The sequence below is a fragment of the Mesoplodon bidens genome (genome assembly GCF_964165515.1).
Source record: "Mesoplodon bidens genome assembly, chromosome: 14".
Taxonomy (NCBI): Eukaryota; Metazoa; Chordata; class Mammalia; order Artiodactyla; family Ziphiidae; genus Mesoplodon; species Mesoplodon bidens.
Window position 1 is genome coordinate 76,853,828 of NC_138170.1, and position 12,420 is coordinate 76,866,247.

The 12,420-nt window shown below is 37.8% G+C and overlaps 1 long non-coding RNA gene across 1 annotated transcript in view; it reads right to left on the bottom strand.

Moving 5' to 3' along the window:
- Positions 1–745: 745 nt before the first annotated feature.
- Positions 746–12,420, bottom strand: part of LOC308627717 — a 1,107,544-nt gene continuing 1,095,869 nt past the window's right edge. Inside the window, exon 2 of the long non-coding RNA XR_014017426.1 lies at positions 746–1,088. This is a non-coding gene — a long non-coding RNA (uncharacterized lncRNA). The remainder of the gene's footprint in view (positions 1,089–12,420) is intronic.

Here is a 12,420-nt window from a genome sequence, read left to right on the forward strand (position 1 = left end):
CTAATGAGGAGAAGAGAAGCCTTGGGACATACGTGGAGGAGATCTTCAAAGACTAGATATACTACTATGTTGAACAGAAATTAATCTTGTTTTTCCCCCAGGTGTTGAACTAAGGCAAATGGATCAAAAACGATTCCAGAAAAAAAAATTCTCCAACATTTGTCTCACCTCTCTTCATTTTCTTCCTCTCTCAGATCTTGGAACTAAAAATTTTCCATCTGAGTAGTGCTCTAAAGCCTTCAAGCAAATGTTTCCTTAATATTCTTGGCAAGAACTATGAATGGTATGAGACTTTTTAAAACTGTCAAGAACTGCTAAGTGTCTGAGATTTTGCCCTACTTGCAAGTTAACAAGTTCTCCTGTTATAGCTTCATGGATGCTTTGCATGATATGAGACTCCTGGGTCAGATTCAAAGGCTGGTTTATTACTCACAGCCATAGCGGTAGCCAGCGTCATAATTTTCTTGACTAGTTACCAAGTCCTAATTTCCACAAAGTGATGTGAAAAGGACCAAGCAGTGCCTGCACAGGCAGTGGTGCCTCTACAGGGGCTTAGGGACCCCAATCTTTTATAATGGTCTCTAAGCAAGCCTGCCTGACCTTTGCCCTGTAAATGTGTATTATTGCTCTAGAAACAAACTTGAAAAGGTTGTCCGCAACAAATGTTGTCAGAATCATTGCTCACAAGACATGCAGAAATGCAAGAAACGTATAGATATTTGTCTCATGACCAGATCCATCCCTCTTTCATTTTTTTTTTTTTTTTTTTTTTTTTTAAAGAAGATGTTGGGGGTAGGAGTTTATTAATTAATTTATTTATTTTTGCTGTGTTGGGTCTTCGTTTCTGTGCGAGGGCTTTCTCTAGTTGTGGCAAGCTGGGGCCACTCTTCATCGCGGTGCGCGGGCCTCTCACTATCGCGGCCTCTCCTATTGCGGAGCACAGGCTCCAGACGCGCAGGCTCAGTAGTTGTGGCTCACGGGCCTAGTCGCTCTGCGGCATGTGGGATCCTCCCAGAGCAGGGCTCGAACCTGTGTCCCCTGCATTAGCGGGCAGACTCTCAACCACTGCGCCACCAGGGAAGCCCCCTCTTTCATTTTTATACTATCTTAGTTTCCAGTTAATTTTCCAATGAGTTCATCACTACTTCAGCCACTTTGATTAATCTAACCGGCAGGGGCTGGGACCAGCTCCATTCAGTTTGTCTCATACAGCATTGAGTAAGACTGCTATTAATAGGACTCCAAACAGCAAGATGAGATCAACCTGAAGTGTCAGCCTCATAAAGTGAAAAGCAGAGTGCAGGGCAAGATGGAGCTGGAGAGGTAGGCAGGAGGCAGACAATAAAGGATTCCGTATGCTCTGTTATGCTTGGACTTTATTCTGCTGGTGATGAAGAAGTATCAAAGTGTTTAATGGGAGAGTTAAACAGCTGATTTGCATATAAAGCAATTCCCCAGGATGGCCAAATGGATAACATCTTGGAGAGGATGTTAATAGTCAAAGAGAGACCCCATTCAAATGACATTTTAATGATGCATTTAGCAGACATTGAGTCTTGAAGGGGGTATATGTTAATGATGCATTCAGCAGACATTGAGTCTTGAAGGGGGTATATGTTAATGATGCATTCAGCAGACATTGAGTCTTGAAGGGGGTATATGTTAATGATGCATTCAGCAGACATTGAGTCTTGAAGGGGGTATATTTTAATGATGCATTTAGCAGATGTTGAGTCTTGAAGGGGGTACATTTTAAACATACTTAGGGGGTAGAACCTTTAAGTGAAGGGAATGAGAGAGGAGGAAGGCTCAGGCTTGACTCCCAGGTTCTGGCTTTGGTAATAGTATGGCTGGCAATGGTATGCCCTGAGAGAGGGAAAACCATGCAGGACAGTGGTTTTGAAGGGGGTTGACAAGTTCAAGGCATTAGATGAACATGTTAGGTGTAGTCATCCACTGGTATGTCTACCAGTTACTAAGGGTAAGGATCTGAGAGCGGGGTTGGGGGGAACTCCAGGGGTAAAAAAGTCAGTTTGGAATTTACCAGCACTTAGGTTGTGACAAAAAACAGGCACTGGCTGAGAATTTCTGTCGAGGCTCTAGTTAGAAAGGTCTCAGGGAAGAGCCCTGGGGGACATCAGCATATGTGGGCCTTGGCGTGGAGGATAGGGCAGAGTCTGGTGGATGCAGGAGAAAACCTAGGAGGAGGTTCTGCAGCAGAGCCCTGCAAGAGAGGGTCATGGAGAAGGAAGTCACCAGCGGAGAGAGTAACTAAGACGAGCACTGAAAACGTGTATTGGATTCAGCAAGAAAAAGATCATGGAGGACGTGAAGGAGAGCAGTTCTGTGGAAAGGTGGGAGCGGAAGCTGACTGAAGCAAGCCGTCACACCATTAACTGGCACGTGCTGTGCACGTCCTTCGGCCATTAGGAAAATTTCATTATAGAGTGCTGATTCTTTCTAAGAATTAAAGGGAAAATCGTTGGGGCTGAGGCTTCCCAGGGCCTCTGACCTTGTCGAAGGAAAAGCAGGAGGTGTTTAGTTCATTCCTGTTATATATTGGCTTGGCATGCGTGCAGCACATTGGTGGAGGCCATCCTTTGAGAACAGGCAGAAGGAGCAGGAGGATGTCTTCTGGTGATGGAGGAGAAAGGGTGGGCAGCTCTTGATGCAGCGTTCGTCAAGTTTTATTAAGGAAGAAAAAGGAGATGGCTTAGAAGTCTATGACTGAGCAGACACCGGCACACCTTATGTCAATACAGACAAGCTGGAATCAGGAACACCTCCACCAGTCTCACATCATCCCTTTTCTTTCATGTGTGAGACCCAGAAAAAGATTTCATGAAAGTGTGTCTAGAGGAAATAGGAAATGTCACTGCTGCTGAGTTCCATTTGAAATGAGCAGGAGAAAAATATACAGACTTGGGTAATTAGGGTTTTACATCCAGCTCAGACTGTAACATTTGTTACCGCGCTGTCTTCCGGGTCTGATGTGTAGATCAGGTATCATGGGGGGGAAGCAGGGGGTCCAGAGCTTTCCTTCATGAGGGAGCCAAGAGCAGAGGGGGAGCATGGGCTTTGAGCCGACCCCCAAATTCATCAGTTCTGTACCATGTGCAAGTGAGGTAGCCTCTCTGACCTTCATGGCTTTGTTTGTATTTTGTTTCTGTTTGTTAAAAGAAGTTAACAATACTTTAACAAAAGGTTATTGAGAGGCTTAAAATACCCTGTAAATATTTAAACACATCTATGAAATGCTTGGAATATTAGACAGTGAGCAATTTCTTGATTCCTTCTTTCTTTTCTTCTTCCTTCCTTCCTTCCTTCCTACCTTCCTTCCTTCCTTCCCTCCCTCCCTCCCTCTTTTTCTCCGCAGTGAATACCTGCTCCTTCAGGTAAAGAGTCTGACTTCTCAGGAATCTAGGTGCCACGGACAGGAAAATTTCTATTATTTGCATAAAATCAGATCCCCCAGATAATAGGTGCTAATTTGGAAGTGTCCCTAGAGGCAGGAAGGCCTTCAAAGGCCTCCAGTCCCCTAAGTGGATTAACACTTTCCAGTGACTTGATTACAACAGAACTCTTCCAAGCTATAAAATGACTCAGCTCCTGTGAGGGCCATATGCACAGTTTCCATCTCATTAACAAAAAGCTTAGCCCTCATAAGCCTCTGAAGAAAGAATAGCTCTTTCCCAAGAAAACATTCTCATCTCACTCCAGTCTCTGAAACTGGATTGAACTTCACCTTGCAAACTAGAAACATCATTTTCCTGAGCAAATGACCCTCTTCTCCAACCTGGCAGGATAGGAAGTGTCTCCTTTCGCTATTCCAGCGATCTGGTGTCTTCTTGGATCAAGGTGTAAACTGTAATTTGCAGAGTAACTGCTGTTCAGTTTTCAGAGGAGCGTTATCCAAAAATTTCAGGGAAGGAAAGCTAAACTGATCTCTAACAAGGGAAAATATATGTGAAAGTCTCTTCATTCCACTCTGAAGGACCATTCAGTGCCTTGCTAAGGGGTCTATTGCCTGGGTCTACACTTGGGTCTAAGATAATGTTTACTGTAATCCATATTCATAGCAGATTAGAAGTAAAAAGTTACAAATCAAAAGAGAAATTATGGGCAGATGGGTGTATCTAAAAGAAACATAGTGAAAGGAGAGTGAAGGCTAAATATGACCAATATAGGAAATCAAAAACCACAGCAGTTAATGAACATTTTGTGCTGAGTGATAAGCCAAGCACATGTCAATACCCCCAAGATCACCACCCAGATGCCGCTCAGCACAGTGAGGGCTGTTCACAGATGCTGAGAAAAGACTGATGTATAAATGATGCCACCACTACCTTATCAAGAGATAGAACGTCTCCATCACCCTGGAGGGTGTTCCGCTCATTCCTCCCTTCCTCAGGTCCTGACTGCCCTGATGTCCATCTCTGTAGATTGCGTTTGCTTGTTCCATGGTTTCAAGGAAATGGAATCATACAATATTGCATTCCTTTGTGTCTGGCTTCTTTAATGAAACATCATGTTTTTGAGATCTATTTATGTTGCTGTAGGTATCAAGTAACCACTTTTTTTGACTAAGTATTCCATTGTATGAATGTACCACAGTTTGTTTATCCATTTACCTATTGAGGACCATTTCTATATAAGTCACTTTACGGGCTTATGTTTTTATTTCTCTTGGTAAATATCCAGGAATGAGACTACTGGGTTATATGGTTAGTGTACATTTAACTTTTAAGAAACTACCAGTTTCCAAAGTGATCATACCACTTGACATTCCCACCAACAATATGTGAAAGTTGTAATTTCTTTATATCTTGTCCACACTTACTATTGTTAATCTTTTTACATTTCAGCCATTCTAGTGTGTGTGAAGAGATTTTCCATTGTGGTTTTAATCTGCGTTTGTTTTTTGCCTCATGAATGACTTATAGAGCAGGGATCTGCAGACTCTGTCTGTGGTCAAGACCAGCTCCATAATTTGCAAATCTAAACATAAAGTAAAACCACAAGGCCACTTGTTCAAAAGTTAGTAAGAATTCCAGGTGACAAGAGCAAAACATTAAACAAAGCAAAAGGTCCTGCTAAGTGCAGAAGCCTGTGACACTGCACAGGTCACATGCCCTTAAACCTGGTTATACTGGGGAGCCAAATCCAGCCCAACACCCATCTTTAGCATGGCTTGTGAGCCAAGAATGGTTTTAAATAGTTTAAAAAAATTTTAATTATATTTTTGATACTTAAAAATTTTCAAAAAATTCAAATTTCAGTGATCATAAATGAAGTTTTATTGGTACACAGGCATGCTCATTCACTGATGTATTCTCTATAGCTAGACAATGGCAGAGTTAGCAGTTGTAACGAAAAGTGTACAGCCTACAAAATATAAAACATTTACTCTCTGGCCCTTTACAGAAAAATTTTGCCAAATCTTGCTATATACTATCTTTCCATGTATTCACTTAACCATTTGTATATCTTCTATTTTGAAGTGTCCATTCAAGTCTTTGGTCTCCTTTGAATTACATTGTTTATCTTTTCATTTTTGAGTTGTTAAAGTTCTTAGTATACTATAGAGATAATTCCTTTGTCAGATATATGTGTGAAAAATATTTTATCCACGTCTCTGGTTTGACTTTACATTTTATTAAAGATTTTTCAAAGAGCGGGAGGTTTTAATTTTGATGAAGTACAATTTATCAATTTTTGTTCTTTTGTGATTAGTGCTTTTTGTGCTCTTAAGAAATCTTTGCCTACCTCAAAGGTGCAAAGAATTTTTTCCCCGTTTTTTTCTGGACATTTTATACTTTTATTTTTATAATTAGGTCTATGATCCTTTTCAACTCTTACTATTTTTTGGTCCACTGGTCAAGGTTTATTTATTTATTTTTTTCCACATGAACATCCAGTTGGTTCTGGACTATTTGCTGAAAAAACAGTTCCTTTCTTCATTGAATGAGAGCTCTGTTGAAAATCATAAAATATAAATATCAGTGTGAACTCATGTTATATTTTCTTTTTACAAAATAATATGTATTTCCTAGCTCTGTCAAGTGGTAGGGCCTAAAAACAATAACTAACTTTGTAACAATGAACACCACAATTCATATATTGCTGTCTAAAAAACATTTCACACCAAAAGAAACCAGAACAAATCTGGAAGAAAAAAAAAAATACAAGATCCTGGAATACTTGTCATGTCAGAAAGTGAGTAAGCTAAAAAGGCTACTGGAGTTGTGTCAAAATGACAAAATAGCCAAATTCAAGAGGTTCTGTCTCTCCCCAAATGGACTATTTTCTGCACCAAAGTAATAGTAGATATAACAGTTTTAACACATCAAAATACATGAAAAAATCCATATGCTTATAACTGTGTGAAAAACAAACACACACACACACACACACACACATGGTAATACCATTTATATAAAATCATCTACCCTACAGTAACAAAAAGCAGATCAGTGGTTCTTTGGGTACTGGAACAAAGGAAGAGCTGACCTGTGGAAGAGCACAATGAAACTCCCAGTGGTGGTGGAGGTATTCTCTCTCTGATTGTGGCAATGGTTTCACTTATATGAAATTGCCAAAACTCCCCAAGTGGTGTACTTTAAATGAATAGTTTATTTTATGTAAGTTATTCCTCAATTAAATTGACAAGGAAAGGTTCAATTAGGTAAATTTAGTTGAGTTTAGTTGAGAGTATTTTTCAGAGTCTCTACATACCTACTGATTGTCTATTTGTTCTATCAATTACCTAGAGAGGAATGTTGAAATGTAAAACTATAATCATGAATTTTGTCTATTTCTTCATTTTAATTCTATAATTTTTGCATTCAGGAATTTTTAAGCTGTTTTTTTAGATTCATACATATTTATGTTACTGTTTCTTCCAAATGAATTGCTGTTTGAATCAGTGTGAAATGCCCCCTCTTTATCATTTTTTAATACTGTCTTAAAGTCTACTTTATTTTTTAAAATATAACCACTTTCTTATGCTTACTGTTTGCATGGGATTGTCTTTTGCATCCTTTTACTTTTACCCTGTTTGTATTTTCAGATTTAAAATATATTTCCTATAGATGAGAATTGCTTTTTAAATCCATTTAACATTCTCTCTCTTTTTTATAAGACTCTCTAGTGTTTTACACATATGCAATTATTGATATGGTTGGTTTACATCTATATTTTGCTTTGTTTTTCATTTGTTTCTCTATTGGTCTTTTTCTTCTCACTGCAAACATCTTGTTTTTTATTCTTTTTAGTATTCCATTTTATTTTCTCTATTTGGTTCTCACCTACCCTAGTCTTGCCCCTGGGCTAACAATACACACTGTTAATTTATCAGTCTGTTTAGCATCCATAGTGTACACTTCACGCTTCACATTTCCACTTGGAATTTCAGACATTTCATTTCCCAATTGCCACTTCTATCATCATACCTGATGCTTCCCATTCTCAGTTCCTCCTCCCATCCTCACAAATAGAATAACTTTAGAAAAAGCATAGTATCATTTACCATCTGCACCATCCTTTACCTTACAGTGCATGAAATCATCATTAGTTCTTTGAGGAAATGAGAAGGATGAAACATCACATTTTATACTGATCCATTTAATTACCATGTTCTGTGCTCTTCATTCCCTACTGTAGATCCCAGTTAGCATGGGGGTCATTTCACTTTGGCCTCAAGAATATACTTTAACACTGATCGTGGTGTGATTCTGCTGGCAAAAACATTCTCTCAGCTTCCAGTTTATGAAAATGGCTTTCACTGTCCTTGTTGAAGGATATTTTAATGGGTATAGGATTCTGGATTAACAGGTTCTGTTTTTGCTTTCAGCAATGTAAAGTTCTCATTCCACAGACTTCTGGATTCCATTCTTCTGTTGTTTCTGATGAGAAGTCAGCTATCATTTATATTATTGCTCCTCTGTGTGTAATGTGTCTTGTCTTCTCTAAATACTTTCAAGATTTTTCTTTTATCTATGGCTCTCATCAATTTAACTATGACGTACCTACATGTGATTTCACTTGTATTTTTCCTGCTTTGAATTCACTGTGATTCATGGATCTATATGTCAAATTATTTCATCAAATGGCAGAAATGTTCAGCCATTGTTTCTTCCAATATTTTTTCTGCCTTATTTATTCTCACTCTTCTCCTTTTAGGGCTCCTAGTACATTTATAATAGACAGTTTATTTTGTTCCAGTGGTTCCCAAGGTTCTATTCATTTTATAAGATCTATTTTCTTTTCTCTTAGATTAAGTAATTTCTACTGATCTACCTCCAAATTCATTAACTCTCCAATCTGTTAAGCCCATCCAGGGTTTTTTTTTTTAATTTCTTTTACTATACTCCTATATTCGAGAATATTCATTTGGTTCCTTTTTAATTTTTTATTTCTCTGATGAGATTTTTAATCTTTTTTATATTTTTTTCATTTTTATTAATGAATTTAATTAATTAAAGCCATATTTTACTTTTATTATTTTAACAGTTTTCCCCATTAGTTCTTTCAAATTTTTATAATAGCTGTTTTAAATACAATACACTAAATACACCATCTAGGGCACTTCGGCATTGGTTTTTAGTGATTTTTTTCCTTAATTACATGTTAAAATTTCCTATTTCTTTGCACACTTGGTAATTCTTGGTTATGTACTGGACTTTGTTGATAATGTGTAGTATGGGTTCTGGATTCTGTGATTTTGTTTGTTGAATGTTGCATTTTGTTCTAACTAGCTCAAACACTGGCTGATTACACTGAATTTGGGTAGACTTGTTTTTATGCTTTGTTAGACCAGGTGTGGAACACTCAAGATCTTTCCCAGCTTCCTCTAACTTGGCAGGACTCAACATTCAAACTCTGCCTCTCCTGTGAATCTCATCAGGGCCTGATTTTAGTTTTGTTTAAGGTGGGTCTAAAATAAAGTTCTGAAAAAAACTTTCCTCATGAACAGGGTCTTTGCTCCTAAGACATGGCCTTTATGGTGTCCCAGGTAGATGCTTGTGATGTTTATTAGACATAAGTAATTTTGTCCATTCTGGCTAGACCAAAACTTCAGCATTCCCCCAGGCCTGCTGGAGCACTAGGCTATTCATTCTACTCTCACATCTACAGCTGCTACTCTCTGGTAAATATGATGAAATCTCCCTGCCTTCTTGTGCAGCCCAGCCCCTAGCTAAGGACCTGTGAGGAGCCCCTGCAACAGGCTTCTGACTTTACTCTCCACTCTGTACAACTCCCTCCTCTCCAGTGCCCTGTCCCAGAATTATAACCATCTTAGCTGTCCTGAACTCAAATCTCCACCTCCTCAGATCAATGCTCTTCTTGAAGACCTCTCACTATGCAGAGGGACAGGAAATTATGGGGCTTACCTCATGAGTTTCCCTTTTCTCATGGAATGGAGCCTTGCACTGCCTTGTGGTCAATGCTGAAAATAACTGCTTTGTCTGTTTTGTTCAATTTTATGGTTGTTTACATTGGAAGGGCCAGACCAGTACTAGCTAGTCCATAATCGTGAGAAGCTGAAGTCTAACGCAATTGTTTTTATTACTGTACCATATGGATATGTAACCTTAATGTAATTTCTGCTTTCCAAAAGTATAACAGGCAAAACATACAGGTACTATTAGCTGAAAGTCCCAAAGGAGTTCTGCACCAGTTAATAATATATTTTCTTAATGGATTAGAGTTTTAATAATAAACCACTCACAATAATGATAATATTTACCTTCATTATCTATTAGAGGGATTTTTTCAGCAAGATTGTAAGTTAGTGATGGAAAAAATAATAGCCACCTGGCCCTGAGGCCATTACCAAGGCCCTCTGGAGCCTAGCTTGCAGTCAGCTCCTTACCGCCACCTCCACTTCCCTCCAACAACCAGGACTGGCCCAATCTTGATGGAGGCAGGAGCTATCTAATTTCAGTGCCCTTATTCTCCTGCAAATCAGGTAATATGTATCATTCTTGGAGCTCAGGGATCAGAGAGTTAAGGTTAAGAGACATGGATGGACCTAGAGATTGTCATATTGAGTGATAAGTCAGAGAAAGACAAATATCATATGATATCATTTATATGTGGAATCCAAAAAAAAGGCACAAATGAAGCTATTTACAAAACAAAAATTAAGTCACAGAAGTAGAAAACAAACTTATGGTTACCAAGGGGAAAAAGTGGGGGAGGGACAAATTGGGAGATTGGGGTTGACATATACACACTACTGTATATAAAATAGATAAATAATAACCTACTGTATAGCACAGGGAACTCTACTCAATACGACCTATATGGGAATAAATCTAAAAGAGTGGATATATGTACATGTATAACTGATTCACTTTGCTGTACAGCAGAAACTAACACAACATTGTAAATCAACTATACTCCAATAAAAAAATTTAATTAAAAAAAATAAAATCCCTCTCCATACAAAAACAATTTTATACTTATTATACAAACAACCTGGATAAAATTTGACATTTGCTTTACTCAGAATTGAGAGATCAAAAAGTTATCTTTAGGAAATAACTGCTCATTAAAAGACTACAAAGTAGGCTTCATCTGTTTTTGATATTTTAAAAAATGATCACAACATACCAGATAATAAGCTCATAGAGGATGAATCCCTATTTTATCTGTTTTATATCCTCTTAATATACTACAGTTTATGGCACGTACTGATTATTTAATATTAGTTAAATAAATGAATGTTTTACATTATTCAGTCATCTACAATGAAAATTACCATGATTTGTTTTCAAATTATCATTAAATATTAATACTATCTTACTGATAGTTTAAATTTTATGCAAATAATTAAATATTTACAAACACTTGTTGAAAAATAATGGAAAAATAAAATGCAATAAATTCTTCTGTCACTCCTAAAAAAAAAGAGAGAGCGAGAGAGAAGGTCTCAATCAGCCATTACACTATCATCTACTTGGAAGAAATATCTGTGGTGCACATATATAATATGCCAAATATTAGAAGGAGAAGGTATTCAGTAAAAAAGGAAGGAAGGAAGGAAAGAAGAAAAGGGAGGGAGGGAGGGAAGGAGAAAGAAAAAAAGGGAAAAAGATAAGGAAGCAGAAAAAGAAAAGAAAAAAGAAAGAAAAATGGGTCCTTGTTCTGAAAGATATTACTGTTAAATAATTTGAGAACACCTAAATTTTAATGCCATGTGATAAGATTGATTGTGGGGATATAAGTGAAGTACTAAGGAAGTTTGGAGAAAAGCCACCAACTGCCTCATGAAGGAGAACCACACAAATAAAAGCAATATTTAAGAAGGTATGAATGCAATAGGTGAAAATTTCACAGCTAAAATTTCTCACTGGTAAAGATATCACTTGCTTTATTTCCCTATAACTAAATTTATCTCAGGAACCACCATTCCACTTTGGTAGAAAACAAACTAATCTTACCAATTCAAGAAACATTCAGTCATTTCTGGCTTAGTATTGAGTCTCAGGAGAAACCACTAAACCAATTCAATAGTTTCCTCCTCTCTTCTCCTTTCCTGAGGGTGTGTCTCAGGTTGATTTAATTCCTAGGAATTTATTTTTATTTGTCAGTTTGGCCTGGCAGGGTGGTGGGGGGGGGGGTTACTTATTATCCAAGAACTGAGGGGAAGATATCTGGCCCATAGCTATCAGCATTTCTCTATGTTGGCATATTGTTGTTTAGATAACCAAAAATAGAAACCAGCCAATATTTCTTTGTGCTTAGGTTTATATCAGGGACTTTTTCAGGTTCACAGCAGCCTTTAAATTCTAGTTGTGTTCTTCAAATTTGCCTTTTCTCATCATCAATATTCCTTCTCTTGCAATATTTGGTATTTTTTTCTTCTATCTAAACTTACAGGATAAACAAGTTCTGAATCCTAGAGCACTTAACCTTTGCCATTAAAAAAAAAAAAAAATCTACTTTCTCCTTCAAAAAAGCCTGGCTCTTGTAAGCTTTAATTTTAAAGACTTGAATTTGCCTTGGAATTCAAAGTCTGTTTTTGTCAATCAAGGGTTGAATATCAACTATTTACTTCTCTTTGCAAACCTGCTTTACAAGTCTATACTGAGACAAGGATGCCAGTGATGAAACAGCCAGAATATTAGTATAAAGAAATGAAAAAAAAGGTTTTTAAAAGGTCATCTGAATATTTTCTACTCAATACTGCAGACCCACCTTCCAAATTTCTCTGCCTTGCTCTATGTCTCAGGATGCTAAGTTTTATGGGCTACATCAATGGGCCCCCTCACTCTCTGGATTCCAGTTGAGTTTGGCCAGTGGTCAAGAATAGCCATCATAGTACCTGGTTTCCTCTCTGGCTGTTCTCTCCCCTTTGCCGAGGTCAAATTCTCTCCCACAAAGACAGGCGCTCTCTCCCAGTTCTGGTATCTG